Source organism: Podarcis liolepis, assembly GCF_965112155.1.
Source record: "Podarcis liolepis genome assembly, chromosome: 3".
NCBI classification, from domain to species: Eukaryota; Metazoa; Chordata; class Lepidosauria; order Squamata; family Lacertidae; genus Podarcis; species Podarcis liolepis.
This window is the reverse complement of record NC_139557.1, coordinates 119145700-119160860: the sequence shown is the minus strand read 5'-3', so window position 1 is coordinate 119160860 and position 15161 is coordinate 119145700. Positions and strand designations below refer to the sequence as shown.

General features: G+C 46.9%; 1 protein-coding gene across 3 annotated transcripts in view; it reads right to left on the bottom strand.

Moving 5' to 3' along the window:
- Positions 1–14722, bottom strand: part of FAM167A (family with sequence similarity 167 member A) — a 30526-nt gene extending 15804 nt beyond the window's left edge. The window contains exons 1-3 of one of the 3 annotated variants that reach the window (XM_083494839.1): positions 14360–14722; positions 3279–3418; positions 296–426 (exon numbers count right to left, since the gene is read on the bottom strand). The gene's annotated coding sequence lies outside the window, so the exon portion shown is untranslated. Of the gene's footprint in view, positions 1–295; positions 427–3278; positions 3419–13681; positions 14150–14359 lie in introns of those variants that run through there. The other 2 variants (XM_083494837.1, XM_083494838.1) reach the window with 2 other exon arrangements.
- Positions 14723–15161: the final 439 nt, after the last annotated feature.

Genomic DNA, 15161 nt, shown 5'->3' with positions numbered 1-15161 from the left:
GCCCCGAAACCCCCGAGTCATCCGTGACTGGACCTAATGGTCAGGGGTCCCTTTACTTTTACCTTTATGCATGTTTCATCCTAGAATGTGTGTTGCTTTGCTGGAGAACTGCATTGCAAAATTCAGAGTAGTGCTGGCTTTGAAGGATAGCTGTGTTTCAGTTAGTGCGTCATTTTAGAAAGTGTGAATTAATATCTTAATAGTGTGTGTGTGTGTGTGTGTGTGTGTTTACACCCAGGTATTTGGTATTAAGCTGGTATTCTTATTTTTTGTCACTGTTGTTCTGCTTGCTTACCTTAAGGCAGAATTGTTAATTTGTTGTTTATTCGGCTTATTATTTTGCTAATTTTGTGCATTGCTTTGTTTTTATCACTCGATTCCCTGCTCTGGGATTGAAACTATTCAGCACAGAGCAGGCTTTAAAAGCTGTAAATAATATAAATAAATAAATTAAGAGAGCTGGATTTGAATCTCACCTTTACCATATATATCAACAAAAACAAAAACAGTGTTGCCTTCCCCTGTGCCCCAAATTTATCCGAATGGGAAAGGGAGAAATAGGAATGTGACTTTCTCCAAAATGACACAATTAGATCTGGTGCTGGATTCAGAAACAGTTCCGGCTTCTTCTTCTAAGGGTGCGATGTAAAGCAAAACCAACTTTTTGTCCACCTGGGAACGTGGCCAGAAATGAACTCTTGGAAGGACCTCGTGCAAATGCATTAAAATGTAATTTGAGCTATTGGGTAATTGTCCAGCCTGCTGAACGCTTGCTGGGAATTCATATAATTCTGACACCAAGTCTGTAATTATTCTGGGGGAATCTTTTCACAGAAAGAATTCTATTGAAAAACAAATCTTTTTAGAGAACGCAGGTCTACTTTCTCCTCAATGTCGCCATTGTTCTGGGGGCAGATGCTCTAAATGGGATGTTGATAAAAGGTATTCAGAGAGAGAGAGAGAGAGAGAGAGAGAGAGAGAGAGAGAGAGAGAGAAGAAAGTGAATCTCTGGCTCCCTTGTGGCTGTTAATTGGGCATTTGTTTTATTTTTTGGAGAGTAGGCAGATAATAAAGGTAGATAATTTGAGACTCTTGTCTTAATAAACATAAGTCATCTATAGGAGAGAGGTGATGCTAAGGCCATTGCAAACCAAAACACTTCCATCCTTCAAAACCCATCTGAATTTTCAGAGCAGTTTTTCAGGCAGGTAATGGGGACAAAAATGTACACACTGGGCTCAAGAGAGACTGTGTGGTGCAGTGGTTAGAGAGTTGGGCTAGCAATCCTCACTTGGCCATCAAGGTCACTGGGTGACCTTGGGCCAGTCATAGTCTCTCAGTCTAACCTACCTCACAGGGTGGTTGTGGAGGTTAAATGGGGAATGGGAGAAGAATGTTTGCCTTGGAGAAAAAAATGGGATATAAATGCAACTAATCTAGTGTGCATAAAGATGCGTATAATGACAAAAGAATAAATGAAAGAAGCTATGGGCAAGCAATTTAAAACCACACAGCGTCTAGCACAGTTAATACAGCTGCTACAATAGGCAGAAGAAGAAAATCAAATGCCTGTGGCGAAACTCCAAGCAGGACACCGTCCCAAGAGCAACACTCTCGCCTCCTGTGGGTTCCAGCAACTGGTTTTTAGAAATCGGGTCCTCCCTTAAAGAGGGCATGTGTTGTGGTGAGACCTGACAACCCAACCCTGTGTTGTGGGTGGGTACGTTTGGATAGCCACAACAACCAATTGGTAGGTCCCTTGATGCAGGGTTCAATCAGGTCAATGGGACTCAAGCTAAACAGATCAAGGGACCTATATATACCTATGCACGTGACCCAGAGCTTCCTCTTTCGGTGCGTACATCGGAACACCTGCCCACCTCTCCCTATATTTAGGGCTTTGCGCTTGACCTTGCTATGCCGTCACGTGTCGTCTGTCATTGGGACATGGACAAGGCAGGAATTTTCCCCACTTGGCTGATTGGCTGTTGATATTTGGGTTTTGCCTGCCGTGTAGCAAATCGTCACAACTTGTGAGGTTGCGGATAGGCTCTGGTTCAGGTGATAGGGATGGGCAAACGCTCTCCCATCCCTATGTGAAGGGTATTCCGTTAAAGAAATCCAGGGACTCGATGGTTTGGTCAACCCCTGAGAGGGGGTTGTGCCCGTGACTGAGTCCAGGGGGGCATTTAGATAGTGGAGATACCCTCCTCCTGGCTTTCTGCTTATCCAGGTGTTCACCCTTGGCTGACCTATGCTGGTGCCCTGGGTCAGTGCTACCTGCAACGGTGCAGAGAACTAGTCGAACCAGAGCCTATGCGACCATTCACTTGCCGTAATCAATAAAGTTGTGGCCTAAATTCTGCCAAAAACCAAACCAAAATTTGAGACTTGTCTGAATTTATTTAAGGGGGAGGGTGGCGCTGTGGGTTAAACGACAGAGCCTAGGACTTGCCGATCAGAAGGTCGGCAGTTCAAATCCCCGCGACGGGGTGAGCTCCCATTGCTTGGTCCCTGCTCCTGCCAACCTAGCAGTTCAAATGCACGTCAAAGTGCAAGTAGATAAATAGGTACCGCTCCGGCCAGAAGGTAAACGGCATTTCCGTGCACTGCTCTGGTTAGCCAGAAGCAGGTTAGTCATGCTGGCCACATGACCCAGAAGCTGTACGCCGGCTCCCTCAGCCAATAAAGCGAGGTGAGCGCTGCAACCCCAGAGTCAGTCACGACTGGACCTAATGGTCAGGGGTCCCTTTACCTTTACCTTAAAGGTCTAAACATGCAAGGTTGATGCCTCCAGTCGTGGAAGCAGAGCATACCTGGAAATGCTGGAACTTAAACCTGGGATTTTCTGCATTCAGTGCAGATGTTGTTCCTTGGATTGTTTTCAATCTGGCTGGTGAACAGAAGGCTGGACTAGAAGAGACTTTGGTCTGTTCCATCTTTGATGTTCTAACGTCTGCAACGTCTGTAAACAGGGAAGACTACAAAGCCCAGCCGCTTTTATTTTTAGCAGCGCTTTGGGTTTATTTACTTCCTTCTCAGACATCGGCTTCCCCTGTCCAAAATGATGGCTGCACAAATGACCTTTGACTTAGGGAGGCCCATCACCATGGTTACTGTGAATCTATTCCCCTATCTAGAGGAAGATCTTCTTAATCAAGGGGAGCGGTTTAGCAAGGGCCATAAATGCAACTGGCTCTTCATGCAGGGGATTCGTTTTCCTCTCTCCCTCCCTCCACCATAATTCATAAACTGAAGCTGAGGTGAACGGGACTTACCTGTCTCCAGCTTGCCTTTTCCTCGCAACGTTTGGAGGCAAATCGGCGAGATTTTCTTCGAGGAAAGAGCGTTCATGTATCCAGGAGGACTGCAGTCAGCCTTGAAAGTCCCTCCAGCCAGAGGAGAGGTTAACTGCCATCTGTGTGATAAAAATATATTGAGCAATCAATTAAAGCCGCCAGGAAGAAATATGTCAGCCTGGAAATTTACAGAGAAAGAGAGAGAGAGAGAACTTAACTTCGAAAAGTCCCAGGGCTGATTCTCACAAGTGAGTCAACATCACAATGTATTTTAATTTTAATACAAATATTAATGATAGTTATTATTTGCATTTATTTGTCACTTACAACAGAAAATGTCTCAGAGCAACATTGGATTCCTGGTGAGGCAGTTTACCATTTGAACCACACTACCACACACTACGCAGGTGGCGCTGTGGTCTAAACCACTAAGTCTTGGGCTTGCTGATCAAAAGGTCAGTGGTTCGAATCCCCATAACTGGCTGAGCTCCCGTTGCTCGGTCCCAGCTCCTGCCAATCTAGCAGTTGGAAAGCACGCCAAAAATGCGAGTAGATTAATAGGTACCACTCCGGCGGGAAGGTAAATAGCGTTTCCGTGCATTGTTCTGGTGTCAGTGTTCTGTTGCTCCAGAAGCGGCTTAGTCATGCTGGCCACATGACCCAGAAAAACTGTCTGCGGAGCGGACAAACACTGGCTCCCTCGGCCTGTAAAACAAGATGAGCGCCCCAACCCCAGAGTCGTTTGTGACTGGACTTAACTGTCAGGGGTCGCTTTACCTTTCCCTTCACCACCCATATATGCTTTGCTGTGGAAGGGTCAATCTCAATTTGGGAGTGTGGTGAAGGAATTGCATGCCGGTGTCCCCACCAAGAAATGTCTTGGAGTTCTCTAGGAGATGATCTACCCAGGTGAGGCTGCCTACCTGTCAATCACCTGACATCCCAATGGCATCAAGTGACCTGGTTTGGCCCATACCTTTTGGAATCAACCAGCATGGACAAAGGCACAGTGTTTTTCAAGTGCTGATGATCAGAGCAGTTGGCTTGACCTCTCGGACTCAATGGGGATACATTTAATGTGCGTGTCTAACACCAACATCTTCCCCCAAAGAGCAGAAGTAAATAACATGATAGCCAATTGATTAGGATCAACATGACAACAATCCTAACTCCCGTGCATTGTTTCCTGTGAGTAAGCTTCCTTGACCTCAGTGGTGCTTGCTTCTCGTTGCATAGGTTCAAGATGTGGAAGACATTGAACTTTAATGAAAGGTCATCGGCTGACCGAAATGGCTTTTAATTAGAAACACAGTCTTGCAAAGACCTGCTGCCTTCGAAACAGCTATTGTGAAGCAGGAACCTCATTAAAAAAGGAGATGAATCTGGCCTCTGCTTGGTTATATTTCTCATTCTCTGCCTCTCTTTACGGCTACAGTAAAAGGTCACGAGCAAACGTGAAAGCCTTGCTATCACCTCTTTCACTTGCTGGAGCAATGAAGGACCACCAATTTTCTTGTGCTCCAGCAGATCACATAAGCACTCAAGAGCACAAGAGCACGCTCCTCTCCTAGCTCAGCTGGTTAGAGCATGGTGCTGATAATGGCAAGGTTGCAGGTTCGATCCCCATATGAGACAGCTGCTTATTCCTGCATCGAAGGGGGCTGGACTAGATGAGCCTCACAGTCCCTTCCAACTCTCCAATTTTATGATTCCTGTGATGGAGGAGATGTTTGCAAGAGGTAGCAGAGTCACCTTCAACCTTGCGGAATTGGATTGTGGGATCTTCATTGCTTGCACAACACAGAGATTGTTAGGAGCATCCTACTCTCGTGTAGCACCCTGGCAGAGACACATGCCCGACCGGCATGTTCTCTCCCTCATGGTCGATTGTTCGGAAGCTTCAAAAGCTTTCTTCAGCCCGAACATCACAGCGACTGATACCAAGAAGGATAAGCATACTTAGGGATCCACAGAGTATTCGCTGTTTGCATAACAGACCTCAGTAGCACAGCATTTTGGCTAATCTACTTTATTTACATATAATACACTCGGAGCATTCTGCCTTATCTCCTTCCTCTTTCTCATCAGACAGCAGCAGCAGAAGAAGAAGAGTTTGGATTTGATATCCCGCCTTTCACTCCCTTTAAGGAGTCTCAAAGCGGCTAACATTCTCCTTTCCCTTCCTCCCCCACAACAAACACTCTGTGAGGTGAGTGGGGCTGAGAGACTTCAGAGAAGTGTGACTGGCCCAAGGTCACCCAGCAGCTGCATGTGGAGGAGCGGAGACGCGAACCCGGTTCCCCAGATTACGAGTCTACCACTCTTAACCACTACACCACACTGGCAAAGCAAAGAGAAAGAAACAAAGGACAATAGTCCCACTTTCCGGAACATAGTAGTACAAAACTTCCTGTGTCCGTCTTGTTCCCACACTGTGGAATGAAAACATACACTGTCATTTGATAGACAGCAACCTCATGACTGCAAATACAGAGCAGGAATCCCAACAGAGATAACCCCCCCCCCCCCGCCTACCTCTGTAGAAAACTAACGGCTTTGCTAGAACATTCTGATGCCGCAACCTCATTCTTTAATCAAGTACCTCAAAGTGCGTAAGTGGACGGTGTTTGCATTATTACAGTGGAGAGGTATTTAAGTATATACACTTAAGCAATTAGCATTCCTTTGCAGCTTGAAGGAGCTCCCGTTACATAGTTCACATGTCTCCACCCAACTTTTTAAAAAGTCACAAGCAGCCCTACTCATAACCAGGAAGCATTTTAAGAAAAGAAAAAGAAAGAGAATGTTACAGGCGTTTGCAAGGAGTGGCTGTATCAGGTGCAGATCAGAAACCCAGATAAGGGCGGCATAATGCAAGCTGTTATGGAAAGATTCCAGCCACAAAGCTGGCAGATTTCAGGATCTTCCCTGACCAGATAAGAAGAAGTTCTAAGCCCTTTCTTGACAAGGTCCTTCTGTACCCTAGAGAAATTCAACCCCTTCTTACAGGCGTTGGATGGAGTTCCAGAACCAAAGCCAAGTATGATCTTTGCATTCCTCCCAGTTCTTTGGAGTAAAATGAGGAGACTTTAGCCGAAGGGGAGGCATGGCTCATTACCCTCAGAGAGTTGGAAAACATCCATTGCACCTGTGCAGAGCAGGTCAGTATGTGAAGGGAGGGACATTTAATCTATAAGACCCTGCACACCCCAGAAAGCAACAGGCTTTGACAGTAAATGGGGAGAAATGCAATTTAGGTGTTCAGAGCAACAACTGTCAGGAGGTCCTACACATGAGTAGTAGTCCAGCAGAGACACATGCTCTCCTTGTTGTTCATTTGGGAGATTCAAAAGCTTTCTCCAGCCCAAACTTCACAGCGTCTGATACCAAGAGGCATCAGCACACTTCAGGATCAGCAGAGTATAAGCAGTCAGCGTTCAGACTCATTAGCACAGGTTTTGGCTATACGTTTATTTACATATACACACTCGGAGCATCATAACTCAGCTCCTTCCTCTTCAGCATCAGACAGCAATGAGAAAGAACAGAGGACAAATGTCCTACATCACAGAAACACAGTAATAAAAACATCCTGCCTCTGTCACTCCCCACAATGTGGAATGAAAACAGACACTGTCATGTGATAAAAACAATTCCATGACTGCAACACGGGGAATGAATCCTAACAGCAACCTCATTCACACGACCCAAGTGCCCCATTTTACACCAGTAGCCAAAATTGAAATTGTGTAAACCTTTTGGGGGAAAGTGTATTTCTGAGGTTTGATGGCTCATAACACCACTTTTCTTTGGAATAAAACCATAAAATTATATATCAATGGAAAGATCATTTAATGAAAAATGTAATGCAACAAAGGTTGTTCAATTATCTGTATTCTATCAAAAGTTATAGCCAAATAACCAGAAAAAGGAAGCACGGCTTGCTTAGGTTGATATGCAGTAGCTTTCCTCTATTTGAATGTAGCCAATGAGCATGAGCATTTAGAGAGCCAATCAGGTGTTATGAGCCATCAAACCTCGGAAATACACTTTTTCCAAAAGGCTTCCACAATTTTGGCCACTAGTGTATTGGCAAAGCAGCATTGGTTCAAAGTGTGCCCATGCTGAGTAAGGGTCAGACTATCTATCTCTCGATCCATTCATGAAGTTTACAATAACACAAGGAGTTGACTTTTTCAGAGTCTGACCTGGAGATCCAGTTACAGATAGGTAGCCGTGTTGGTCTGCCATAGTCAAAATAAAAAATTCCTTCCAGTAGCACCTTAAAGACCAACTAAGTTAGTTGTTGGCATGAGCTTTCGTGTGCATGCACACTTCTTCAGATAAGAAGTATCTGAAGAAGTATTCTGAAGAAGTGTGCATGCACACGAAAGCTCATACCAACAACTAACTTAGTTAGTCTTTAAGGTGCTACTGGAAGGAATTTTTTATTTTGACCTGGAGATGACAGAGATAGATGCTGCATGGACAGCATGTGATCTGCCACTGAGCTATGGCCCATAAAAGCCCATAAAAGGTAAACCAATAAGATAAAGGTAAAGGTAAAGGGACCCCCGACCATTATGTCCAGTCATGGCCGGTTATTTGCAGACTAGGGCAGACCAACACGGCTACCTACCTGTAACCAAATCCCTTAACTGTTCCTCATAAAGCTTGGTTTCCAAACCTTTGATCATTTTGGTCGCCATCCTCGGCACATGGTCCACCTTGTCAATATCCTTCTAAACTGTGGAACCAGAACTGGGCCCAGGACTCCAGGTGTGGTCTGACCAAGGCAGAATGGGGCAGAACTATCACTTCCCCTGACCTGGACAACTATACTCTTGTTGATGCATTTGTTGAATCGCATTAGCGTTTTTGTGTGTGTGTTTTTGCCTTTTTGTTGACTATAATTTCAGTTTCAATTACAGTAATTATTTCTATGTGTGCATCTATGCAGATGCAAATAATCCTTTCATGTGTGAGAGTGAGGCATACTTTTGGCAAGTGTTTATCCTAAAATAGCCTGTGCTGTTAGATGGCAGCTTCCTATGAATGACTTAGAGACCATGTCTCCAAACAACATCGATTCCTTTTGGAAATGTACTATATTTACTGTACTCTCAGAATGGGGAAGAAGAAGAAGAAGAAGAAGAAGAAGAAGAAGAAGAAGAAGAAGAAGAAGAAGAAGAAGAAGAAGAAGAAGAAGAAGAAGAAGTTGTTATTATTTGTACCCCGCCCATCTGGCTGGGTTTCCCCAGCCACTCTGGGCAGCTTCCAACAAAGATTAAAAATACATTAAAATGTCACACATTAAAAACTTCCCTGAACAGGGCTGCCTTCAGATGCCTTCTAAATGTCAGGTAGTTGTTTATCTCTTTGACATCTGATGGGAGGGCGTTCCACAGGGCGGGTGCCACTACCAAGAAGGCCCTCTGCCTGGTTCCCTGTAGCTTTGCTTCTCGCAATGAGGGAACCGCCAGAAGGCCCTCAGCGCTGGACCTCAGTGTCCGGGCACAACGATGGGAGTGGAGATGCTCCTTCAGATATACAGGACCGAGGCCGTTTAGGCTTTCTCCCTTCTGTTCATGGGTTTAAAAAAACAAAACAAAAAGGAGAAATTTTTATTTTATTTTGTTTTATTGACAGGAGCCACACCTGGGAGACAGTGGGTCTCTTACATCAAGCTTCAGCACTTTCTCAGTGGCACCTTTGCATTGATAAACGTTGCCATAGTGATCAGCAAAGAGATGGCCAGCAAGCTTTGAAGCCACGGGTGAGCAGCGAGGCTCTTCAAAAAAGAAAAGAATAAAAACATCTTCCACAGCCACACTTTCTTTCCCGTCCTTCAGTGGCAAGGGGAAAAACAAGCAGAGGGGGGTTGGGCTGTGTGGAAGAAAACTGGGTGCCAGTTTGAAAAGAGATTTTAATTTTTTTGCTTTAGGGGACATGTGATGCATGGGCAATTCCACTCCCAAATACTTGCCTACATTTGGAGGAGGGAAATAGACAAATGGAATGGCTGATGGGAGTTGTGGTTTAGCAACAGCTCTGGAGGGCCAAAGGTGCCCAACCCAATTTAGGCTCTAAAACGTTTTTTTGGGGTAGAAACAGGGGCGGAGGAAGGGGGGCGAAGGGGGCGGTCCGACACAGGTGTCACCACTGAGGGGGGGTGACAAAATGCAGGGCGGCACTCACCACGGGGCCTGCAGCGCGCCCAAGCCACACAACTCTCCTGGGAGAGACACTGTGCTGGGCTCGGGGGTAACCCAAGCAACGCGGTCCAGGTCCGGTCCCGAATCCAAGGGTTCCCCGAGGAGTCAGTCCGACAGGGCCAAGGCAGGACACGAGGCAGGAAAGCAGGCAAGGTCAGGCACAGGATCACAGGCAGGTTCTGGCAAACAGCAACATTGCTCCTGCAACCTGGGGCAGGGTCCAGCAGCCTTTTATCTCTGTCGGGGTAATGGCCGATCCTGATCCCCCGGTGACTCACCTCCCTGTCTCACCAGAAGGCGAGCACTCCTCCTACGAGTACTCAGGTCTCTCATTCTCTCAGACCTGAGTCTTCGCAGCTCGGGAGATGCCGGTGGGTGACTAGACCCAGAGGGCGCCTCAGCCTCCCCTGACCCAACTGGTAGTGGAGCAGCTGTAAGTGATGGCCCAGCTGAAGGCAACAAGGTAATCCCTGCATCTGGAGCCAGGGCAGCCTCAGGCCCCTGACTTGGCCCAGCTGGTGCTTGTTGCAGGGGAACCTGTGCAGACTGGGGCTCTTCAGAATCAGGCCCCAGACTAGGTTCAGCTGCTGCCTGAGGCAAAGGATCTGGTGTGAACTGAGACTCCTCTGGCTCTGAGTCCGAGCCCGAGTCTCAGGCCATCACAGACGTGGTGGCTTGGGTGTCCGCAGGCTTCGCGCTGCCCAAACAGTCTGCCCGCTGCCTGCCCCCCAGCTGTAGGGCGGCTGAGTGGGAGGAGGCAGGCAGACTCCTCAGAGGCCCCACGGTGTGTCCTTCTCGGCTCGCCCCACCCCTGCGGGTGGCTGGCCCCACCCCTGGGTGCAGGGCATGCGCGCTGCCCCAGTCGCCCAATCAGCTTGCTCCACCGCTGGGCAAAAAATGGCCTGCGGGGCACAGACTAGCCACCCCTGGTTCCAGTTCTGCATGCACACAGTGCTAAGTGACCATTCAGTAGACCATTCTGTAGACCCTCCAGATGTTTTGGGACTACAATTCCCATCATCCCTGGCCACTGGTCCTGCTAGCTAGGGATCATGGGAGTTGTCGGCCAAAAACATCTGGAGGGCCAAGGTTGAGGAAGCCTGCAGTAGACTGTCATCCGTATCAGACCTATGCCAAGGGCCAAGGATTGATCAAGGCCCCAGATCCCACTTTTTTTAATAAAAAAAAAAATCCCAACAACTTGGAATTCCACTAATCATCAGCATGAGGCCATCATTTCGATTTTCTATCACGCTGCTAAATATTTGTCAGTTTGCTGACAACAGGATGCAATTTTCTAGTGCTTTTGCAGAAGGAGGTTGAGAAATTGCAGAACAGCATTTTTCCACCTTCCCAAAGCTGTGCATTGCAAAAAAGAAAAAAAAAAAGGAACATCCTGCTCATTTAAATGGATGCATGGACGTGAGCCTGCAAATGGGTAAACAAATATAGGAGCAAAGCCAATGAATAATAAATGGGAGATTCATATTATATCAGAGCATTATGCCCTTGGGGAAATCTCTCCCAGGGTCTGTTTGCTTGACCCTTGGTGGTGGTGGTGGGGGGTGTTGTCACATGGTGCTAAGATTGCCAGAATTTTAACTCAAGAAATCCAGCATTTCTAGGCATGTGCAATGTACTGGTCAGAGTGCTGGACAAGGATTGGGGAAACTTGGGTTCAAATCCTACCGCAGTCATGAAGTTCACTGGGTGACCTTGGGACTAGACTGTCTTTCAACCTATCCTACCTTGCAGGGTTGTTGTGGACAAAATAGGGGAGTAGAGAATGATGAACTCCTTGGTTGAATTATAATAATCGTAGTTCCTTCGCCTTGCTTTTCAACATCTACATGCAGCCGCTGGGAGAGATCATCAGGGGGTTTGGGCTGGGAGTCCATCAATATGCAGATGATACCCAGCTCTACCTCTCTTTCAAATCAGAACCAGTGAAGGCGGTGAAGGTCCTGTGTGAGTGTCTGGAGGCGGTTAGTTGGAGGATGGATGGTGGCTAACAGATTGAGGTTGAATCCTGACAAGACAGAAGTACTGTTTTGGGGGGACAGGAGGCAGGCAGGTGTGGAGGACTCCCTGGTCCTGAATGGGGTAACTGTGCCCCTGAAGGAGCAGGTGTGCAGCCTGGGAGTCATTTTGGACTCACAGCTGTCCATGGAGGCACAGGTTAAATCTGTGTCCAGGGCAGCTGTGTACCAGCTCCATCTGGTACGCAGGCTGAGACCCTATCTACCCATGGACTGTCTCACCAGAGTGGTGCATACTCTGGTTATCTCCCACTTGGACTACTGCAATGCACTCTATGTGGGGCTACCTTTGAAGGTGACCCGGAAACTACAACTAATCCAGAATGCAGCAGCTAGACTGGTGACTGGGAGCAGCCGCCGAAACCACATAACACCGGTCTTGAAAGACCTACAGTGGCTCCCAGTATGTTTTCGAGCACAATTCAAAGTGTTGGTGCTGACCTTTGAAGCCCTAATGGCCTCGGTCCAGTATACCTGAAGGAGCATCTCCACCCCCATCATTCTACCCAGACACTGAGGTCCAGCTCCGAGGGAACCAGGCAGAGGGTCTTCTCGGTAGTGGCACCCGCCCTGTGGAACACCCTCCCACCAGATGTCAAAGAGAAGAACAACTACCAGACTTTTAGAAGACATCTGAAGGCAGCCCTGTTTAGGGAAGATTTAATGTTTGATGTATTACGGTATTTTAATATTTTGTTGGAAGCCTCCCAGAGTGGCTGGGGAAGCCCAGCCAGATGGGCGGGGTATAAATAATAAATCATCATCATCATCATCATCATCATCATCATCATCATCATTTGTGGCATACTGCCTTTTTAGGTAGGTACATTTTTGAACACAGAAAAGGATCCTTTTGTGCGTACAGTGGTACCTCGGGTTAAGCACTTAATTCGTTTCTATTCTTAACCTGAAACTGTTCTTAACCTGAAGCACCACTTTAGCTAATGGGGCCTCCTGCTGCTGCTGCACGATTTCTGTTCTCATCCTGAAGCAAAGTTCTTAACCCGAGGTAATATTTCTGGGTTAGTGGAGTCTGTAATCTGAAGCATATGTAACCTGAAGCGTATGTAACCCAAGGTACCACTGTATTTGCAAACTGTGCTAAAAATGGACCCACCCCATTTCATAGCAAACAACAAGAGCAACAACCTTCCTTACTTTCATTATGGCCTTCTAAAGCAGTCTTTCCAATCTCAGATCCTTAGGAGTTAAGAACTTAGGAAGGTGTCTTATATACCAACACAGACCACTGGTTCATTTGAGCAGTGACTTTCCGGGGTCTGAGGCAGGAGATCTTTCCCACCAAAGGTTGAACCTGAGACCTTCTGCATGCCAAGCCAATCTCCTGAGCATCTTCCCCCAAGGGCTGAGATCAAAACCTGTCACTAGCTGTGGAAGAGAGCCCACCTTTTGATTGCTTTTCTTTCGCGTTTTCAAAAAGAGGATGCAGAACACCAGACAAAAGGAGAGAGGGAGGGAGAACCCACCCATTTCATCAATGAAAACTGCAAAGGGTGTGGAACGTGAACCTTTTCAGTAAGGCTTCCGAAGATAAATAAGAGACAGGGGTGGGGAGCTGAGTCTGCAATCGTATGAAAATCACAGGCTCTGAGGGGAGAAATTTGATCCAGTTCTCATCCAAAGGCGAACCTACAAAATTTGCACTTTTTGAAATAATATTCGGAGTCCTCTTCTCAAATTCACACTTGTGCGAATTTTGCTGGGCAAGTAACAGGCATGAATGTGCATACACTGGGATGAAGCATGCATAGAAAGGCACATTTAGGTGAAAACAGCATATGAAAATGCATTAAATTGGGGAAAATTGCTTTCCAAAAAAAAAAAAATGTAAATAAGAGTGGGGGGGAATGCACACAGAAATGTTCACAGGCGGAGAAATTTGCACTAAAATACAGGTGAATGTTCATGAGGACTAGTAGATTTTTCTCCTTACGTGCAAATTCATGGGGAAATGTGGAGTACTGGATTCAAGATAGGAAGAATAAGAAAAACAGAGAGAGACAGGAATAGGCAGATCTGCCCAGCCCTCGTTCCCTCCAGCCACAGAAACCACAGGACCCATCACATTCATCTAGGTGCAACATGGGTTCGAACAAAATCTCACCACCTTTTCTCCTCACTGCTGCCGTATTTGTGGACGCTGCTTCGTTCAAAGCGCTGGTCCTCATTCCACATCTCCCCACACCCGGAAGGCATCTCAGCTGCTCTTACTTGAAACCTCGCGTCCTATTGTCCTTCTATCGTTGACACCGTGCTTCCATGAGGTCCCTCAATGTTTCAAGATCCAGATTTCGTCCTGCACCACTCATGACTTCTTGGCAGGGTGTGTGTGAGAGAGAGCGGTCAGAAGGAGTGCTGTTGTGGGGCTGCTCTCACACCCAGCAAGCAACAGGCTCAGAAATAAAGCCTGCCTTCCCTTATCAGAAGATAAGCAGAGAGACATCTATCCTAATTCCTTTAAGCAGGTTTTAGGGGACGAAGGGGCGTGTTCCTTTCTGTGGAAACGGCTGCCGAAGCTGCACTCTTGCAGTCGCAACCTTTGTGGTTTTTAGAAATATATGCACATATATAGGATGAAATTGCCCGGGGGAACAAGATGCATAAATGTCAAAGTCTCCACCTGCTGGTAAGAGCCCTGGGGTAAGCATGGGTGCAAGAATTTGCACACCATTGATAAGGTACCGGTAACATCTTCAGGAAACGATCATTCCCTGCCTCCTTTCAGGTGGTGGGTGGGATGGAAGGTGGCAGAGAAGCTGGAGAGTTAAAAATATATTAAACTTACCAGAATTTGCATGGCGTCAGGGGCATCCCCCATTAATATTCCAGTGGTGAGACTTCAACGCTTTGCTCTGCCTCTCTCGCTCGGCTTTCTAACTTGAATATCTTCAGCTGTGCTGCTGATGATGTTGCTTCCAGTCCTCCTCTAAACCTCCAAGCCACTGGCTGTGTCTCTCTTGGCTTTGAAAAATGTGTGTGCATCTTTTTTTTCAAAGGGACGTCTCTCCCACCGTGTGTGTGTGTGTGTGTGTGTGTGTGTGTGGTTGCGTCAAGGCCGTTGCCTAGCTACCGCCGTACTATTCCAGTTTGAGGCTTTTCACGCCGGTATTTCTGTCCGCCGTCTCTCATTCATGCCAGCCAGCCTGGGATTCTGCCTCCCACTAAGACATAACCCTGAAGAGACCCAAAAGAGAAAAGAATGCCTCTCTTTTTTTCCTTTTTTATCAAGTGAGGCTGGGTCCTAAGACCTGCCAGGTTTCATTCAAGATTCCTTGCAAGGGGAGTTCCAGGTGCCTAGACAGAAATCATAGTCATAGTGTTGGAAAGGGACACCCAAGGGTTCTCTAGTCCAACCCCCTGCAATGCAGGGATCACAGCTAAAGAATCCCTGGCAGGTTTAAGGTGCTGGTTTTAACCTTTAAAGCCCTATATGGCCTAGGACCCTCGTACCTACGGGACAGCCTCTCCTGGTATGTCCCACGGAGGACCTTACGGTCTTCAAACAAAAACATCTTGGAGTTCCTGGGCCACAGGGAGGTTACACTGGCCTCAACCAGATCCAGGGCTTTTTCGGCTGTGGCTCCGAT